Source organism: Thermobia domestica, chromosome 5 (assembly GCF_964235325.1).
Source record: "Thermobia domestica chromosome 5, izTheDome1.hap1.1, whole genome shotgun sequence".
In the NCBI taxonomy this organism is placed as follows: domain Eukaryota; kingdom Metazoa; phylum Arthropoda; class Insecta; order Zygentoma; family Lepismatidae; genus Thermobia; species Thermobia domestica.
In genome coordinates this window covers 315,709,468-315,730,804 of record NC_137458.1, presented here as the reverse complement: position 1 = coordinate 315,730,804, position 21,337 = coordinate 315,709,468, and the positions used below count along the sequence as shown (strand labels likewise).

The window sequence follows — 21,337 nt, the reverse complement described above, 5'->3', positions numbered from 1 at the left end:
ATTTAGCAACATTTTGTTTTACTCATTCTAATTTTCGTATTTATAATTCTTTTCCTATGAAATTTACCACAAATATACATTTCCCGGTTATTCACGTAGTATCAGTATTAAAAGTACCATGCAAAATCATTATCAAATTATATTCTTACAAGAAGACAGTTATAGATATGCGACAATAATTTTGGACATGAATGTACCTCATTGTCTGTTTCCTCTCCCAATCTCCACACTGTTGATTTGTTCTTGATTCAAACGCAAATTCACTCTTTGTCTTGTGCGCAGATTGCGAATCAGTCGGCAATCCCTTCTGTTGACACAGATTTCTTCAAGTATTTTGAGAAATTTAGTTCAATTGACCCAGTCGATGAAGCACAAGTACAATTCTCTCTTTACGTCGAGAACTAGTTCTAATATAATTCTGATCAATCCAATAGCATCTCGGGTGCCTTTTCCTTTGCGGAATCCAAATTGACTTTCCTTGAAACATTTAAACATTAAACATTACTCACGATTCATACTTTTATAAATGAGGGAAAATTCGGAAAATATCCGGGAAAAATATGAGCAAAAATATGGATCTATCTTGCTGAGCTTCAGAGTCAGGTACATTACGAAATGTATTTAAGAAAATAAAATAAAAAGTGTCCTAGACTATATTTTTGCATAGTTTTATTGACGTACAGATATTAGGTATGAAGATGGGAAGTTTCTCGAAATATTGTGACTTTTTGAAATATTAAAAGAATCACTTAAAAATCATCATCTTATACCCTGATGAGGTTTATAGGTCATACGTTTTGTCTTCTGAATGATTATCTTCGGTTTATACGTCATGTCATTGTGTTCAGAATGTTGTGGGTGTGCGCAAGGGCGCCCATCAGAGAAGGGCAAGGTGGGGCGCTCGTCCCCCCTAGAGGAAATTGTACTTAGAATATCGAAAATCCAATAGAATTTTTACATTAGTTACAGCAAAATTTGAAACTATTTTTGAAACGTCGCTTATACTTGTCCCCCCTTGGAAACCATAACATGGGCGCCCTTGGGTGTGCGAATTTACCACGCATATGTGCAACAATCAGTGAATTTGGGAAATTTTCTCGAGTTGTTCCTTTAAAAATAGTGTTGTTTTAAATTTAGGCAACGTCATCGGGAAACTGGGTTCAAGTATTTGCGCGAAAGGTTCCCGTAAAAATTGTACAGTCAGTGACAAAAGTTCTTTCATTTTGATGAAATTAGTTTCGTAAATAACTTCAGAACGGAAGGACAATTTCAGTACTGTTTTCAGTAAATTAAAAAAGAATACAATTTAATGTACATTGTAGCCATACCACCATCATTCTCAAAATAAATTCTACTAAACGGAAAGAGCTTTTGTCGCTGACTGTACATATCCTAGGTTATATATTTGTCAAGTATAATAGGAATAAAAACATTGAAGATTTTTGAACCAAAGAAATCTATATATATAAAAGAGAACGTACAAATCCTTTGTTAGCTCATCACGTTAATACGGCTGAACCAATTTCTTTCATTTTTGGGGGGTTATTAAGATTTGGACCCTAGATGGTTTTTATCATATCACTTTAATTTTCAATTACCAGTGTCTTGAGATAATTGACCATTCAAGTGTCCATAACGTACAAATCCTTTGTTAGCTCATCATAGCTAAATCTAACCGTATTTATATGCAACCCACATGACCGTGTCACTCGGCGGGTTAACATAAATGACAGGCGATATAATGTTAACATTTACTGCAATCTTCTATGGTTTTTATCATATCACTTGAAAGGGAAAAAGTAAAAATTATCTAAGTAACAAAGTTTATTGCGTTCCGGGGTGACCCTAGCGAAGCAGGGTGATCGCTGCTAGTTTTTAAATAACAAATAAATTTGGAGAGAGAGAGAGAGAGAGAGAGGTGAGCTATGTAGATTGAGAGATACACATAGAAAGACAGCTATGTTTTCATATTTAATTGTAGCCCGTAAAATTATGTGTAAGATGAGTTGCAACACGTGGGACAGGGGGGCAATCGCCCCATCGCGAACAAATGGCACCAGAAAAACTGGTAAAAGTACTTGATGGTTGGTCCATCCATTAACAAGTCTTAATCCAATTTTATGTAGGACTGTATTATTTTTTTAAATGCCTTGCTACTATAAAAAAGTCATTGAAAAATCTTACCTTTTTTCCCCTGTAACCATGTACCTTTAATATTGAAAGTTTAATCAGCTTAAAATTGTTTTCGAACAAAATAGAAACGTGTAACCAAGGGCGATCATGTTGTGGTTTCAAAGGGGGGGCAAGTATAAGCGACGTTTCAAAAATAGTTTCAAATTTTACTGTAACTAATGTAAAAATTCTATTGGATTTTCGATATTCTGAAGTACAATTCCTCTAGGGGTGCGATCGTCCCATCTTGCCTGCCCTGATGGGCGCCCTTGCGTGTAAACCTACTAAGACTTCAGGTTAATATGTATAATGAATTTTGAAGTTTTTTTTTTTTTTTTTTTTTTTTTTTTAAAGTTTGGGTGTATAGTTAGATTTTCGTTTATTTTTTTATTCGAGTAACATTGTCCTCTATTTGTTGACATGTCAATTAAAGGGATTTATTAACGCTTGAGTTGTACGCGTGTGTTTTCAGTCGTTGTGCCAAGAGCTTTCTGGAACTGAACCAAAAGGGAATCCACAGGAGAAATCTCCATAAGCTTATACATTAATCTTCAAAGTTTTCCGCGAAACAGAGCAATGTCGCGGGTGATGTGTCATTTTGTCAGATGTGATAAGCGCCATCTTGTGACGAAGCGAAAACAGAAATCACGCACACACTGTTGTGGGCACACGCTTCCTCTACGACCGACTTTATTTTGTAGCCAGACAACTTTGGAAGGGGAGTTTTCCAACCTACTAGGCAACGAATCACTTTTTTCTTTCTCCTTTTAAGAGAGAGAGAGAGAGAGAGAGAGAGAGAGAGAGAGAGAGAGAGAGAAAACTCGTTCACGGTTCGTAATTCCGCTTCGTGGATTTAAATTTTACAGTACATTAAAAAGGGAAATGTGATATATTTTATACAAAAACTATTATTTGTGGCAAATACGAGCGTCTTTTTTCTATATGTTTGTAACGCTCATATACAGCAGGCTTATGAATAATAAGTTATTTGATGAATATTGATTTTATATTTAGGATTTGTTTCGAACATCGTCCGAGCTTTTTCTTTTAAATTAAATATTATGCTGAGTTTCTTCAAACACGGAAAATGTTTCAGCCGAATTCCGTAACAGAATTAGTGTGTCGTGAAAAAAAGTCTTAACATGAGACACAAACCAATCATACGTCTTATTGAGATGAACAAGACCTATTGCTAAATACTCATGCATATATTTTTTTTTAATGTAAACCTGAAAATTCATACTGTACGATTATCACGCCATCTATTAAGACCAAACTAATGGTGAAGTGTATCCAAATCAAGTTTTTTATGATGCAAGAGAACAGCAGTGATGTCAACTTGTGGGAAAATTTTCATTTCGTGGTATTTTTTTGACGTTTATATTTCGAAAACGAATAAACGGCAACATATCCCAGTGGAGGATCTATCCTGGAGCCGGGGGGGGGGGGAACTAGGCACCCCAGTTTTTTGAGTGACAAAAGTAATTAAAGCTATTATTTATATATTTTTGAAAGTTTATATTAAACTCATTATATACCTATTATAGTCTGGGTTCTGGCAGACACCCCAGTTTTCACCTTCTAGAATCGCCACTGATAGGATCTATGGGATTTTTCATATATACACATATAGATTATATTAGAAACCAAATTAACAAAAATTTTCTACTGGCGGAGAGTTAGTCAGCGCGGGCCGGAATTTTCAGCCCGGCCCTAATCCGAGATGTTAATGATTAACGCAAAATTTTATTTTCATTTACAGCAATTAAAGATTTCATTTTGCAGTTGTGCTTTAAAAGTTCTCCAGAAAGTACGGTCCGATAAATTTCGTTGTACAGCATATTTACAAAGTTAGGCCCGAAAATGCCCGAGAAATATGGTTGTATATTGAAAAATTTGCAGCCCATGCCCGATCGAAACGTGAAATGATCTACGCTTTGTAGACCCGAGTTCGGCCCGAACCCGTGCAGACCTCTACGGAGAGTAGACATACCTGAAATGAGTCATCAAGAAACACGAAATAAATTGGGTGTCAAATTCGCAATCTTTGCAGGGAATCTTTACTTTGCTGTTGAGATAGTGAATACTAGTGCAGAAGCTGTTTCTGAACTGAGTTAATCATATGTGATGGTTAAAAAAACAAGCGCCAGGAAACACAATTTGTGCTCGGATACTTAAGAAATAAAAGAGTTATTTTAACGTCCTGTTCCGTAGCGAGGCTATTTGAGACCTGGACCTACTGATTAACGTGAAATCCGAACCGCATGAAAGAAATGAAAGAAAAAATAAAACAAATGAACAAACGAATGAAAGAAGGCAGCCGGGGCGGATCCAGGACGGACTTCTGGGGGGGGGGGGGCGGTGGGTTGTAAGAATGGTACTTAGAGCTACTTTTAAGAGCTCCAAACTCTGAGATGGGTTTTATTTATATATAAAATAATAAAAAAAACTTTCCTCTTCTAGGGAAAGGGGGGGCACTGGAAGAAAGTACAATACCAACGATAAACAATCAACTTTCAGGATGCTCCTCATAAAGTGTGTGGAAAGCACAGTTTTAATATTTAGAAGGAGCCAAAAAGAAGACATTTGCCTATTTAATCTGCGGTTAATGAGCTTTTCAAGGACCCATACGAGATGTTTAGTTCTTCGGAAACCTCTCGAATAGTCATTCGCCTGTTTGAACAAATCATTTGTGCCACTTTTTGCACGTTTTCATCTGTTTTTGACGTCGAAGGACGTCTCGATCGTTGCTCGTTTTCAACCGATTCCTGACTCTTTACCGCTTTTGAATCGCTCATACCAGTTGTAAAAGGTCTTCAATGTCACTGCTTCATCGCCATACACTGATTTTGACATTTCATGAGCTTCTTTGGTACATGCTTAGAACAAAGCTTAATGTTGGCGCTCGACAGACACTTTTAACACGTCTTCACTCTTCTCCGTGCTGACTCTGGAAGCCAACTATCATGTCACAACACATTCAGACTCGACAGTGACTGTACCAAAGGTTTAAGCTACCGGATTTACTAGTTGAAACGGATACAGCATCGATAGATGGCACTGTGCAACTACATTCACCTTACTTTTTGATCACACTTTGCATCATATTTATAATAAGTATAACGTGGGAAAATCAGTGGTAAAATGGGATTTTTGCCCATTGAGATGGGATTTTATAATGTTTCATGTTGGCATCACTGGACAATAGTCAATATAGTTGATGAGATATACCCGACCATTGTCATAACGCTCAGGATGGAGTATCATATATAATTTGCGAAAAAATCAAGACAAAACCATTTTTATAGCGATAAAAAGAATTGCGTGCTCCCTCCGTTGCCAAAAATAATGACAGTGTTTATCCTATTGGGAGTAATTGTTAGTTTATTTCTGTAGTATAACCAGTGGCGTATTTAGGGGGATGGGTGTCGGGCTCAAGTCACCCCCCGAAATAAATTTGTTATATGCACAACTTCATTAAAATATGTCTGTACCCTAAAGAAAGATATCAGTGCTTATTCATGTGTTGTACATAGCCTCCCCGAAACAAAATCCTAAATACGCCACTGAGTATAACCGATGTTTCTAGAATAAACGTTTTCTTTACCTAATCTTCATATGTAGTGGAATAGAAGAAAACCACAAAATTAATTTCCAAAAACACTTTGTAAACCACTGTTTCTGTTTTCCACGTTTTATCCGTCATTGATTTCCCCTCCCTCTTTTGAAAAATCAAGAACACTATGTATATTGTACGAGTTCAACCGAAATAATCCAATCTGGATCAAACTTGGCGTGGTTGTCGACCTTGACGTGTTATACACGCTTGTGAATTATGGTATGAAGGACTTTGGTTCCTGAGTTATGAACCATTAAATTTTTGGATTTGAACTTCGTTAAAATTATTTTGAAAAATTTCACTAAGTTTTGTTTAAAGAAAGATAATGAAAGGCGAATTGTTTCCGGAATAGGGAAACTTATTACACACGAGACAAGAATTTGTTTTATCTCGAATATGCGACGAGAAATGAGGCAATCGTCGAATCGTTTTTGAGATAAGAATACAGATGAGAGTAGAATTTCTCCATTCTCCTGGGTATTCACCCTAGTTTTAGATCTCAAGTAGTTATATTGTTTTAGTGTCACATCATTCAGAGTATAAAGAGTATAAAGTGATAAAGGGATTGGACAAACACAATGAAGAACATTTATCTAAAGATACGCAAGCCATTACAAAATATACGGCAAAAATAAATGTCAGAATATAAATTTTGTATACATATACGTTACGAAATAAACTTTCCGAGAATCGAGACCAGACGAGAAAGAGTTCTTCGAATATTGAGACAAGTTAAAAAAAAAAAAAAAAAACTCGTCTCATCTCGTCTCATGGGCAACAATACTTATATTTTGCTGTGGGATCTACCCTGCATATTAGTTGAGTATGTCTGCTTCTGTAACTATGAGAGGATGATAAATAAATATAAATAAAAATTTGTTAATATTGAATGAAGAAAGGCAATGCACTAAATCCGTTTTTGCGAAGAGCCAACTGCCATATATTTTTCTGAATAAAGTTTACGAAAGACTCAAAATCTGTGATACCAACCTGAAACATTTAAATCCGTTTTTGTGAAAAGCCAACTGCCATATATTTTTCTGAATAAAGTTTGCGAAAAACTCAAAATCTGTGATATCAACCTGAAACGCTATAAAATCCCACCTCAGGAGAGAGGAAATTTCCATTTGCTCTTAAATTTCCCGCGCTGTATAAAATCTCGAAAATCCATAAAATACGTAAAGTGTAGCTACTCTATGTCACTCACTTTCTTCAGTATGTCAGTAAATTGAGATGTTCTGTCTCAATCAAAGAGATTATGAATAAGAAATTGAGGAGAGAGAATTGCAAATGTTGGCGAAAGCAAGTACATTTTGTTGTTAGAAACTAGTATTAACATCATGTATTTTTGTTATAATTTTCGATGGCATGTAACAGAGCAAGATAAGACAAGTTTCATTCTCCAGTAATTTCGTGTGGAATGTTTTGGAAGATTGTTGTTTCTCGTTCGACACTTTTTGCTAAAAATAGCAGAATAACTTCTACAGTGGGGAGCGCGGTGGCTCAGTGGTAGAACGTTTAGCTCCTCTGCTTGGGGTCCCTGATTCGATCCCCGCTCGCGCCGTGTGGACTTTGTGGTGGACAAACACCGTGCTCGTGGGTTTTCTCGGGGTTTTCCCGTTTCCTCCCACTTTCTTCATTCCACCATTTTCACTCATCTCTCATCATCACCGTCTCCTTTAGCCTAACCGGCATAATCATCGGGCGTAAAACTTAAATATTTCATTTTTTAAAAAGATTCTCAGTTTAATTTGATTTTCAGTTTAACATCCCTTTCAGCAGCGAGGCTATATGAGACGTGGACCTAGTCATTAACGTGGAATCCAAACCACATGAGCTACCTACGCCAAAGCGTGTACTCTAACCGATTAGAGACGAAGGAGATCTCTTAAGGTGCTCAAGTCACTGTATATATCTGTTCCACACTGGCATGCACTTTACAGTAACTAAATTTGACAATTAGTACTGATTTTATGCTTATTGAAGGCTCATTAATTTATTTCCCTCCCAAAAAATCCCATATAAATGCTGCCAGTTTCTACGAAAACTCCCGTTATCTCTTTGGGATAAATTTAAAAAAAACCCACAAAGTGGTACTTTTTCACAAGGGCGCCGATTTCTCTGTAAATTTGAAGGGGGGGGCATTCAGACGCAGAAAGCATATATGAGGATTTTAAAACAAATTTCATTCAAATTATGCCAAATATTGTAAATTTACAAATACAGTAAGGCGGCCCAGATGAGCTTTGGGGGGCCCGGACCCACTCGTCCCCCCGGGATTGGCGCCCTTGCTTTTTCAATAAGTTGACATCACTGCTTCTAATGTGTACAAATAACTACAAAATACTGAATGTAATGTATTTTGAAGCGCAATTTACAACAGCCTTTAATGACACCCCAATTTGGAAATGCTGGCAGAAACCCTGATTTCGTAGCTTACTTAGCACATAGATTCGATAGAAGAATAAATCTTTTCTACTATTAAAACATTGCGTTAAGTTACCAAATACGTTTCAAGGTTACACCATGATCTATGCTTCTCTGTCCGCTGGGATCAAGAATAAATTTTCCATTAAGTGAAAGACGTTTAGCGTTTGAAGGGACCATTTATCACTGCAAACTAGTTCCTTGTGGGGAAAAAAAGAAGCCATGAATGACACCAAATGTATGTTCACATCTGCGTTTCTAATTCCCTCTATCCAAGCAACAGGGGAGAGACCATTCAACCAAAATTAATGCTAATTAACAGAGAGGGTGCTTGTATGTGGTTTCCATCTTCATTTAATTGGACTCAATGTGGCTGAGATATTTTATTTACTGAAGACGAATTGACAGGTATGACGTCACGACATAACACTTTGAGAAATAGAATGTGCACAAACCCCTTTACAGGAGAAAACTTCATGTATCTTGCTCAAATAGCACTATGGCTCTGACTTCTAGGTGGGTAGTGCATTCCAATGAATTTAGTCATTATTCAAATAATAATAATAATAATAATAATAATAATAATAATAATAATAATAATAATAATAATAATAATAATAATAATAAGTGAAAACGAATGAGAGGGTATTGGAAATAGTGAGGGAGAAAAAAAAACAGTTTTAGACGTAAATGAAAAGAAGAAGAGAAACTACTTGGGACGTTGGCTAAGAAAGACCTGTATTATGAGGGACATGTGGTGGCAAGATAAAGAGGGAGGGGTGAAGGAGGCAGTTTATGGACGATATCAAAATAGAACCAGTTGAGAATGCTCGAAGAGCATTGCCAGAACGAAATTCAAAAGAATGGAGAGATGGAACTGGGAGGATAACTGTGATTGTTTCTACATGTAGAAGTAAATCTTTTTACCCGCTCCTTCTGTTTCTCGCAAAAATTCGCAAAATATCATCTTTCTATTACTTACGATTCTCGAGATATGGTTCCTTAAATCTCCCGAAATTCGAACTTTTTTGGCCAATATCTGGGGACCAGTGGCCAGTTTGCCAATAGCCAGTTATCCAGTGGCCACTGGTTACTATTTGGTACCAAAATGTTCACCATCCTCTTAGGTATTGGTCAACACCAATATGATCTCTGTATGACTCACGATTCCCGAGATATGGTTCCTTAAATCTCCCGAAATTCGAACTTTTTTGGCCAATATCTGGGGAACAGTGGCCAGTTTGCCAATAGCCAGTTATCCAGTGGCCACTGGTTACTATTTGGTACCAAAATGTTCACCATCCTCTTAGGTATTGGTCAACACCAATATGATCTCTCTATGACTCACGATTCCCGAGATATGGTTCCTTAAATCTCCCGAAATCCGAACTTTTTTGGCCAATATCTGGGGAACGGTGGCCAGTTAATTAGTGACCACTAGTTACTAGTTGGTACCAAAATGTTCATCATCCTCTTAGTATTGATCAACACCAATTTGATCTCTCTATGACTTACGGTTTCCGAGATATGGATCCTTAAATCTCCCGAAATTGGAACTATTTTTTGGCCAATATGTCGGACACGGTAAGTCACAGGGAGATGATTTTAGTGTTGATCAATATGTAAGAGCATGATAAACATTTTGGTACCAATATTCACTGGTTGCCACTGGTCAAACTAGTGGGCACTTGGACAGTGGCTATCGGTTACTATTTGGTACCAAAATGTTCACCATTCTCTTACATATTGATCAACATCAACGTCATCTCTTTATAACTTATGCTTCCAGAGATATAAATCCTTAAATGTCCGGAAATCGGCCATTGTTTGGCCAATATCTCGGGAACGGTAAGAGTGACGCGAAAAATTCCATCACTTTCACAGATAGTTTTCGATACTCTATTGAATCGAGGGCTCAAAATTAAAAAAAAAAATCGCAAATAACAGACAGACAGACACAGAGAATTCAATAACGAACTTTTTAAGTTCGTTGAAAATCGTACGTGAAGACGAAGAGGTTAGCGGAAGACTGTAGAAGCTTTGCAGGACCTGCCAATATTGTCACAATGGTTATATTGATGATGATGATGAGCAGGGCCGTGCCGTGCGGGGACGAGCGGGGCCACGGCCCCGGGCGCCGAAGTAAGGGGGGCGAAAAAATCGGGAGAAAAAGGAGCAAAAGAAAGCAAAAAATACTTGGAATATATGTATGGGGGCGCCGTCGTATACTCTCGCCCCGGGCGCTGATTTTCCACGGCACGGCACTGATGATGAGCTACTTAGATTACCATGTTATCGTTTAGGTTGGTCTTGAAGCGTTGTTCTCTCAGGAATATATATACGTTTTTTATTAGCATATTTCTATTTCTATATATACAATACGAGAAGTAATCGGAAAGTAAGGTTACAAAGCCTGTAATGAAACGTGTATATACAGTACAACCCCTCAAATCCGAACTTATTGGGGCTGAAGCCTGTTCGGATTTCGGGGGGTTCGGATTACCCGGGAAATAATATTACGTATTTATTTCGTCAGTGAATTGGCGGTAGTGGCCGAAAGGGCAGTGATCTTGACTGGCGGGTGTACACTCATGTCCAAAATGATTGTCGCATATCTATAACTGTCTTCTTGTAAGAATATAATTGGATAATGATTTTGCAGGATACCTTTAATACTGATACTATGTGTATAATCAGGAAATTTATATTTGTGGCAAATTTCACAGGAATATAATTATAAATACGAAAATTAGAATGAGTAAAACAAAATGTTGCTAAATGGACAAGGAAGTTTTATTTTTGTTTTATTGTTCTTAATTACTGCTCTTTTGACATGAAATTTGTCACATACATGTCTTTGCCAATTATACACGTACTAACATTGTAAGAAATACCGGACGAATTCGTTATCAAATTATATTCCTACAACAACATATTTATAGACATGCGACAATAATTTTGGACATGAGTGTACGTCCGGTGAGCTGTCATTGTTGCTAGGCGAGCGTGTGCTAAAAATAGCCTATTATCACTCTACCCCTACCACTTCCTCTTACTGTATTTATTGATGTATTTATTGCGTCTATCTAGTGAGCGTTCACCTGCTGAATAGTGCGGATCGTGCGTATAAATAAGGCGTTAGTTAAGTGTTAAGTGTTTAAGCGTTTGTGCGGTTAATATTTGTTTACGTATTCTAATAAACAGCTTGAATTGACGTTTTAAAAGTACGTACTGTAATGGCTGAGTCGAGTAAGCGGAAACACAGTTCATGAACCGTGGAACAAAAGTTAAAAGCCTTAAAACGTTTAGACGACGGCGAAAGTTTGACCAAGTTAGCGGCGGAGTGCGGAGTTGGAAAAGCAACAATAAGTAGCTGTAGTTAATTTTCCAGCTGTAGTTATTTTTTTTCCTGAGAACGTGTTCGGATTTGCCGGGTTTTCGGATTTCCGGGGTTCGAATTTGAGGGGTTGTACTGTATATATAAAATATGGTGTATCAGAAAGGACTGTACAACTTTGAAAACTCATATTGATTGACTCATTTATCTTACAGACATGGGTTTTATGTCATTTTGTAGCAAAATACATAAAGTTTTGACTCACGTAGTACACTAGTTCAGAAACAAGCCACCGCAAGCGCTAGCGGCAGTTGGAGTAAAGATGGCTACCTTCACTTGTCCCGAGCAAGTCTATTTGTCTATTTTGGTTTGCGACAACTGTGCAACGTAATTTTCGTGCAAAGTATGGTAAAGATCCTCCCAGTAGGCCTACTATTTGTCAGTGTTTTATTGAATTTGGATGTTCGGTAAAACACAATGAATCTTCAAGTCGTCCCCGTTCGTTTGAAGACGTTGTAGAGTAAGGGAGACAAGGCTTTGTGAACAGCCCCGGCATGCTTCTCGATTGCTGGGCATCCCACACATGACAGTTTGGCGTATGTTGAGAAAACGATTACATCTCAAACCATCAACCTCGCAACTGAACCAGAGCTGGGATCTACCTCACAATTGAGAAAAGTCACAGCTGACGTACTGCAGCGGGTTTGGCAAGAAGTCGACTTCAGATGGGATGTATGCTGCATCTCCAATGGAAACCACATTGAAACTCTAAAGGTATAGGGTTAAAAAAACTTGATATATTTTGCCACAAAATGACACCAAAACCATGTCTGTAAGCTAAATAAAGAAATCAGTGAGTTTCCAAAGTTGTGAAGCACCCTATATATATATAATATCAGCATAACTTCTTTGAAGAGAGACACATTTTCGTTCCAGAAGGAAGTTTGCTAGTCCGGAGGATACGGTGGAGGTTTTAGGGAAATGACGAACATAATCTTCAGCTAAGGATAGAAAACTGTCATTTACATTTTCTCCTTTATAACTGATCTCTGCTTGTATTTCATAGAAAATTTACTTCCGTCTGCCGCTACGTTTCTAGGCAGTTATACATTGAGATAACTAGACACACACAAAAAAAAAAAAAAAAAAAAAAAAAAAAAAGGTAGAAAATTGCTTCACTTCTCATTTTGAAATTTCGGTTTGATCCTTCCTTCCTTCCTTTCTTTTTCTCATTTCACACAAATGGCGACGAGAAAATGGACAAGAAAATGAGAATCTCGACAGTGAAAATAAAATAAAATCCCCCCACTCTTTTCTAAACCCATTTTTTTCCCTCCTTGCTCTCCCACAATCTTAAGAGTTTTTCATTGTTAGAATGGAAGTCTTTTCCATTGAATGGGTAGGATTTCCAGAGTCAATGAAAAACAGAGGAAATAGAAAAAGGACGGAAAATATATTTGACATCTGTGTCAGTTGACCTTTCAAGAATAAAACAGAACTTTTACTTTCTTCCACAGTCAACTATTATGTTTTCGACTTCAATTTGGAAGAAAAAAAGTATCAAAAACGGCTTCTTATAACATAAAATGTACCGAACACGCAGACAAAATGACAGCTATCCAACTTACTATAATTCGGTGACTTACAGTAGAATGCTGCTTGTATAACAACAGTAAAGTTTTCTTTTTTAATCGTAAAGACAATTGCCCCTTTCCTAGCGAAAAAGAAGTTTACCATTATTTTCTAAATCGTGTTTAGCTCCTAATACACTTTGGAAAAGTTGAAGTGAAAGTGATGATATGAGTAGACTTTTGGATGTGAAGAATTACTTTTTTTTTGGTTTCAAATAATCACTAATCATCATGAATGGCGATGTCAGAGGGAAGAGGGGTAAGAGAATGAGCGCCCCATGGTGGCTACGTCTCCCTCCAGATGTATTTTATTGTATTGTCCGTTTACTATAGCTTGGCGCTGTGTTTTGACACAAAACCTGGCCAGCGAATCTTAGCAGTCCTTCCCCTACTTTCCCTTTATAGCAGTGGTAACAGTGGTACTAACTCATCAATTTTAGCACTAGTAGGATTTGGTATTTGCAAGTTGCGTAAATTTCGAGAGTTTACTTTTTCTCTAATCAGGACCGTAACTTGTGTGGGGCAGGGGAGGGGCAACTTCCCCCCAGGCAGGTTCCCCGCCGTTCGAAGGGGCCCATTTGGAGACAAAATTTTCTTAATCTATATACAATACGAACATGAAATTATAAATGAAGCATCAAACAGTTTCACTACATTACATAAAGCAGCGCACAAAGGTAAATAAAACAAAAGTGAGTCGAGGGCCCACTTCAGGAAGAAACGTCTATTATTAGGGGCCCTAGAAATAACATTTATTCGTATGGCTTTGAGATTTGTCAATATTGTCATGTATGGAACGGGCCCAGGGGCGTAAGTAACGACCCTGCAGACCTTGCCGTGAGGGAGGGCCCACAGGCTCCGGGGGCATAAATAGTAAGAGAAAGATAGAAAGGGGGGCCAAGAATGAGAAAAACTTTTTCTAGGAGGCCCAAATACACGTATTAATGCTTGCCCCCCCAGAAAAAATCTATGTTACGGCGCTGTTTCTAATGTGAATTTATTGGTACAGTTCTGCTAATAGTTAACTATATCAGGTTGGTCTCTTTAAACCTTGGGCCGTGGAGAGAAACAATCTTACAGGAGGATAGTATTCAAATTTTAAGAAGGTGGGGAAAGGAGAGCGAGGATGAGAAAGATGAGAAGAAAGAAAGAAAGAGAATGAAAGAAACACTTTTACATTTACTTCAGAATGAATTTAAGCACATATAAACGAAAAAGGGATATCGGAACCCACCACCATAATATTTGTGGAAGTGTTGGCAACATAATATTCTGAAGGAATATATTTCCCACCAATTCTGGGGCCTCAGTTTGGTCCAATTTTGGCCTTACAGCAGTGGCGGATCCAGGGAACGATCATGGCGATTGCCCTCCCCAGGAAAGGAAACTTGCTTATTTTATATATTTAAATAAAACCCATCCCAGAGTTTGGGGCTCTTAAAAGTAGCTCTAAGTAGCAGTATCAAAACCCACCAACCCCCGCCCAGAAGTCCATCCTGGATCCGCCCCTGCCGTACAGAAGCTATTTATACCATCTAGGCATTCACCGCGTGGGACTGAGGAAAAGCTTAATAAGGAATACCGACCAGAGTCGGGTTCATGCCCACGCTAGATCTACCTATTTTAATGCCTTTTTTTGTGTTGCATAGTGTCGGGTAAGGGCACCCAAACACGGCAAATGTATACAGCTTTAAAATGTTTACATGTTAAAATTCGCTTTATACTGTACTTTGAACACGTAATTCAATGTGTATTATATTCTTCTTACAGCAGCATGCTTTATTTCCTAATACTTTAAGTCTATGGTTGTTAGTATTTATAATTATTGCATCATACTAAACCTTCTCAAAGCTCGTTCAATTAGTATGAAATTCTAGACTGGGCAGTTTGCAACATTGCAAACCTTCACCAACAGGCAATATGTGGCGAGAATATTTCCACCTATACTCGCATCGAAATTCCCAGCCCCAGTTTAAAACCAGTACAATATGTTTCTGTCGCCTTATCATGAAAACAACGCTGTCCAGCGAATCTACCGGTCTTCCCTCCCTCTGTTTATTGTTTACAACACAAACTACAATCTTCCAATATTGCCAGGCGTACAAGGTTTTCGTACACTTTCGAACCAGAACACTTGTACAAACTTGAGTGTGCATTATATGTAAGATTGTATTGCATAATAACTAACTCGATTTGTCATAACGTTAATATCTCAGTCATCTCAAAAGCAGCAATTTGTGTAGTAATAGCACTTGGTCCATGACTGTGCAGAAGTAGGTACATTCGGTTCGGCGATTCATGTGCCTGGCAACCTTGAATTAACCATATAGGGGGGAGAAGCAAGGTTTTGACGCTCGCACTACAATTGTTGTTTGTAAACAATTTTCCATCCTAGAGTGAACGGACAGTAATAATTAGATCAAGTATAGTTTGTTTCTTCAACCGAAGTGCAGTTCGTATATAAAGAATGCCGCTTTCTACGTGTAGTGGCTCAATAACTAATAGCACATGTATATTACTCACGTCACGCCGATGGACCACAGTAGGCTTATAGTTCGTTTCTTCAACCGAAGTGCAGTTCGTATATAAGAAATGCCGCTTTCTACGTGTAGTGGCTCAATAACTAATAGCACCTGTATATTACACACGTCGCGCCGATGGACCACAATAGGCTTATACTTCGTTTCTTCAACCGAAGTGCAGTTCGTATATAAGAAATGCCGCTTTCTACGTGTAGTGGTTCAATAACTAATAGCACCTGTATATTACTCACGTCGCGGCGATGGACCACAGTAGGCTTATAGTTCGTTTCTTCAACCGAAGTGTAGTTCGTATATAAGAAATGCCGCTTTCTACGTGTAGTGGCTCAATAACTAATAGCACCTGTATATTACTCACGTCGCGCCGATGGACCACAGTAGGCTTAGTTCGTTTCTTCAACCGAAGTGCAGTTCGTATATAAGAAATGCCGCTTTCTACGTGTAGTGGCTCAATAACTAATAGCACCTGTATATTACTCACGTCGCGCCGATGGACCTCAGTAGGCTTATAGTTCGTTTCTTCAACCGAAGTACAGTTCGTATATAAAGAATGCCGCTTTCTACGTGTAGTGGCTCAATAACTAATAGCACCTGTATATTACTCACGTCACGCCGATGGACCACAGTAGGCTTATAGTTCGTTTCTTCAACCGAAGTGCAGTTCGTATATAAGGATTGCCGCTTTCTACGTATAGTGGCTCAATAACTAATAGCACCTGTATATTACTCACGTCGCGCCGATGGACCACAGTAGGCTTATAGTTCGTTTCTTCAACCGAAGTGCAGTTTGTATATAAAGAATGCCGCTTTCTACGTGTAGTGCCTCAATAACTAATAGCACCTGTATATTACTCACGTCGCGCCGATGGACCACAGTAGGCTTAGTTCGTTTCTTCAACCGAAGTGCAGTTCGTATATAAGAAATGCCGCTTTCTACGTGTAGTGGCTCAATAACTAATAGCACCTGTATATTACTTACGTCGCGCCGATGGACCACAGTAGGCTTATAGTTCGTTTCTTCAACCGAAGTGCAGTTTGTATATAAAGAATACCGCTTTCTACGTGTAGTGGCTCAATAACTAATAGCACCTGTATATTACTCACGTCGCGCCGATGGACCACAGTAGGCTTATAGTTCGTTTCTTCAACCGAAGTGCAGTTCGTATATAAAGAATGCCGCTTTCTACGTATAGTGGCTCAATAACTAATAGCACCTGTATATTACTCACGCCACGCCGATGAACCACAGTAGGCTTATAGTTCGTTTCTTCAACCGAAGTGCAGTTCGTATATAAGGAATGGCGCTTTCTACGTATAGTGGCTCAATAACTAATAGCACCTGTATATTACTCACGTCGCGCCGATGGACCACAGTAGGCTTATAGTTCGTTTCTTCAACCGAAGTGCAGTTCGTATATAAGAAATGCCGCTTTCTACGTGTAGTGGCTCAATAATTAATAGCACCTGTATATTACTCACGTCGCGCCGATGGACCACAGTAGGCTTAGTTCGTTTCTTCAACCGAAGTGCAGTTCGTATATAAGAAATGCCGCTTTCTACGTGTAGTGGCTCAATAACTAATAGCACCTGTATATTACTCACGTCGCGCCGATGGACCTCAGTAGGCTTATAGTTCGTTTCTTCAACCGAAGTGCAGTTCGTATATAAGAAATGCCGCTTTCTACGTGTAGTGGCTCAATAACTAATAGCACCTGTATATTACTCACGTCGCGCCGATGGACCACAGTAGGCTTATAGTTCGTTTCTTCAACCGAAGTGCAGTTCGTATATAAGAAATGCCGCTTTCTACGTGTAGTGCCTCAATAACTAATAGCACCTGTATATTACTCACGTCGCGCCGATGGACCACAGTAGGCTTAGTTCGTTTCCTCAACCGAAGTGCAGTTCGTATATAAGAAATGCCGCTTTCTACGTGTAGTGGCTCAATAACTAATAGCACCTGTATATTACTCACGTCGCGCCGATGGACCACAGTAGGCTTATAGTTCGTTTCTTCAACCGAAGTGCAGTTCGTATATAAGAAATACCGCTTTCTACGTGTAGTGGCTCAATAACTAATAGCACCTGTATATTACTCACGTCGCGCCGATGGACCACAGTAGGCTTATAGTTCGTTTCTTCAACCGAAGTGCAGTTCGTATATAAAGAATGCCGCTTTCTACGTATAGTGGCTCAATAACTAATAGCACCTGTATATTACCCACGTCACGCCGATGGACCACAGTAGGCTTATAGTTCGTTTCTTCAACCGAAGTGCAGTTCGTCTATAAAGAATGCCGCTTTCTACGTATAGTGGCTCAATAACTAATAGCACCTGTATATTACCCACGTCACGCCGATGGACCACAGTAGGCTTATAGTTCGTTTCTTCAACCGAAGTGCAGTTCGTATATAAGAAATGCCGCTTTCTACGTGTAGTGGCTCAATAACTAATAGCACCTGTATATTACTCACGTCGCGCCGATGGACCACAGTAGGCTTATACTTCGTTTCTTCAACCGAAGTGCAGTTTGTATATAAAGAATGCCGCTTTCTACGTATAGTGGCTCAATAACTAATAGCACCTGTATATTACTCACGTCACGCCGATGGACCACAATAGGCTTATAGTACGTTTCTTCAACCGAAGTGCAGTTCGTATATAAAGAATGCCGCTTTCTACGTGTAGTGGCTCAATAACTAATAGCACCTGTATATTACTCACGTCACGCCGATGGACCACAGTAGGCTTATAGTTCGTTTCTTCAACCGAAGTGCAGTTCATATATAAGAAATGCCGCTTTCTACGTGTAGTGGCTCAATAACTAATAGCACCTGTATATTACTCACGTCGCGCCGATGGACCACAGTAGGCTTATACTTCGTTTCTTCAACCGAAGTGCAGTTTGTATATAAAGAATGCCGCTTTCTACGTGTGGTGGCTCGTGCCATAAATAAGTCATCGTCCGAGGGATCTAGCGGAAATCAAGCCCCATAACTAAATGGCCAGCCAGAACCCTCATATCAAACAAGTGACATTTGCTTGTGAACTCCACGTGGAGTGTTAGTTTCTATAATTCCGAATGCTATCCTTTAAATTAGTGCTCGATTCTCAGCTTCGTTGTTTTTACATTGTCTGACATCTATTTCATATCACCCATAATATTGGGAAGAATTAACAGACATAATGGGTATTAAGACGTTGCAACCCCGCAAATGCAGTCGAAAGAGGGATAGAGGGAGGAAGGAATACTATTGTAAAATTCAGAATCTGGACTTTAAAGACATTTGCCGAACTGCACTCCTATTGAGTGAATATAGTACAACATAAATCTATCCTTTTCGGCATACAAAAATATAACTGAACTCCTCAAATTTTCTGTTCCCTCGTTTTGCTTCAGCCCCCCAAAATTAAAGCTGTTGTTGCCACTGATCACCATCCTAGATATTCTACCATTAGTGGTAAATCATTTGCAACAAGCTCCTGTTTATTCTATACAGGAGAAACAGATCTTTACCTCAGGGTAGCCAGGAAAGCACAGTCTCCAGTTCCCTGAAACTTTCAAAATAAAATAAGATGAAATCTACGATGGGTATTTTTCCCACTTTTATGCTGTTCAGACTAAAGGAGACGGATTAATAGTGTAATGATTATAAAATATTTGGTAGAATGAGAATATTGGAGGACCTGGAGAAAAACGCATGGACAGGAATGTTTCCTAGTACAAACTCTTATGGCCTGGAATTGAATCAGGAACCCTTTGTACCATAGATGAGAGCTCTACCACTGAACCACCATGTAGGTGCGTGAAATTGGCAGGACCACTAACAGCTCAAATTCTGAAACTTGGTGCAGAATTTGAGTAGAATTTCATCTCTCAGAAAAACCAACTCCCAGAATTTGAGCGTTCAATTTAAAGGCTATAAGTCCATTTGAAAGGTGGTCCTGACAACTTCACGCTGCAGGACCACCGAAAGCTCAAATTCTCAAACTCCGTCCAGATATTCAGTAGAATTTGATTTCTCAGAAAAACCAACTCCCAGAATTTGAGCTCTCAATTTAAAAGATCTAAGTCCACTTAAAACTTGCGCCACTAACAGCTCAAATTCTGAAACTCGGTGTAGAATTTGAGCTCTCAGAAAAACCAACTCCCAGAATTTGAGCGTTCAATTTAAAGGCTCTAAGTCCATTTGAAAGGTGCTCCTGGCAACTTCACGCTGCAGGACCACCGAAAGCTCAAATTCTCAAAATCCGTCCAGATATTCAATAGAATTTGAGCTATCAGAAAAACCAACTCCCAGAATTTGAGCGTTCAATTTAAAAGCTCTAAGTCCATTTGAAAAGTGGTCCTGCCAACTTCACGCTGCAGGACCACCGAAAGCTCAAATTCTCAAAATCCGTCCAGATATTCAATAGAATTTGAGCTCTCAGAAAAACCAACTCCCAGAATTTGAGCTTTCAATTTAAAGGCTCTAAGTCCATTTGAAAAGTGGTCCTGCCAACTTCACGCTGCAGGACCACCGAAAGCTAAAATTCTCAAAAACCGTCCAGATATTCAGTAGAATTTGAGCTCTCAGAAAAACCAAATCCCACAATGTGAGCTCTCAATTTAAAGGCTCTAAGTCCATTTTAAAGGTGATGCTGCCAACTTCATGCTACAGGACCACCGAAAGCTAAAATTCTCAAAAACCGTCCAGATATTCAGTAGAATTTGAGCTCTCAGAAAAACCAACTCCCAGAATTTGATCTTTCAATTAAAGGCTCTAAGTCCATTTGAAAGGTGATGCTGCCAACTTCATGCTACAGGACCACCGAAAGCTCAAATTCTCAAACTCCGTTCAGATATTCAGTAGAATTTAAGCTCTCAGAAAAACCTACTCCCAGAATTTGAGCTCTCAATGTAAAAGATCTGAGTCCACTTAAAACTTATGCCACTAACAGCTCAAATTCTGAAACTCGGTGCAGAATTTTAGTAGAATTTGAGCTCTCAGAAAAACCAACTCCCACAATGTGACATCTCAATTTAAAGGCTCTAAGCCCATTTGAAAGGTGCTCCTGCCAACTTCACACTGCAAGACCACCGAAAGCTCAAATTCTAAAAATCCGTCCAGATATTCAATAGAATTTGAGCTCTCAGAAAAACCAACTCCCAGAATTTGAGCTCTCAATGTAAAAGATCTGGGTCCACTTAAAACTTATGCCACTAACAGCTCAAATTCTGAAACTCGGAGCAGAATTTGAGTAGAATTTGAGCTCTCAGAAAAACCAACTCCCAGAATTTGATCTTTCAATTAAAGGCTCTAAGTCCATTTGAAAGGTGATCCTGCCAACTTCATGCTGCAGGACCACCGAAAGCTCAAATTCTCAAAAACCGTCCAGATATTCAGTAGAATTAGAGCTCTCAGAAAACCAACTCCCAGAATTTGAGCTTTCAATTTAAAGGCTTAAAGTCCATTTGAAAGGTGCTCCTGCCAACTTCACGCTGCAGGACCACCGAAAGCTCAAATTCTCAAACTCCGTTCAGATATTCAGTAGAATTTGAGCTCTCAGAAAAACCTACTCCCAGAATTTGAGCTCTCAATTTAAAAGATCTAAGTCCACTTAAAACTT

General features: G+C 38.8%; 1 protein-coding gene across 1 annotated transcript in view; it reads left to right on the top strand.

Moving 5' to 3' along the window:
* Positions 1-21,337, top strand: part of LOC145686791 (uncharacterized) — a 759,437-nt gene that overhangs the window by 32,965 nt on the left and 705,135 nt on the right. The gene's annotated exons all lie outside the window — the stretch shown is intronic.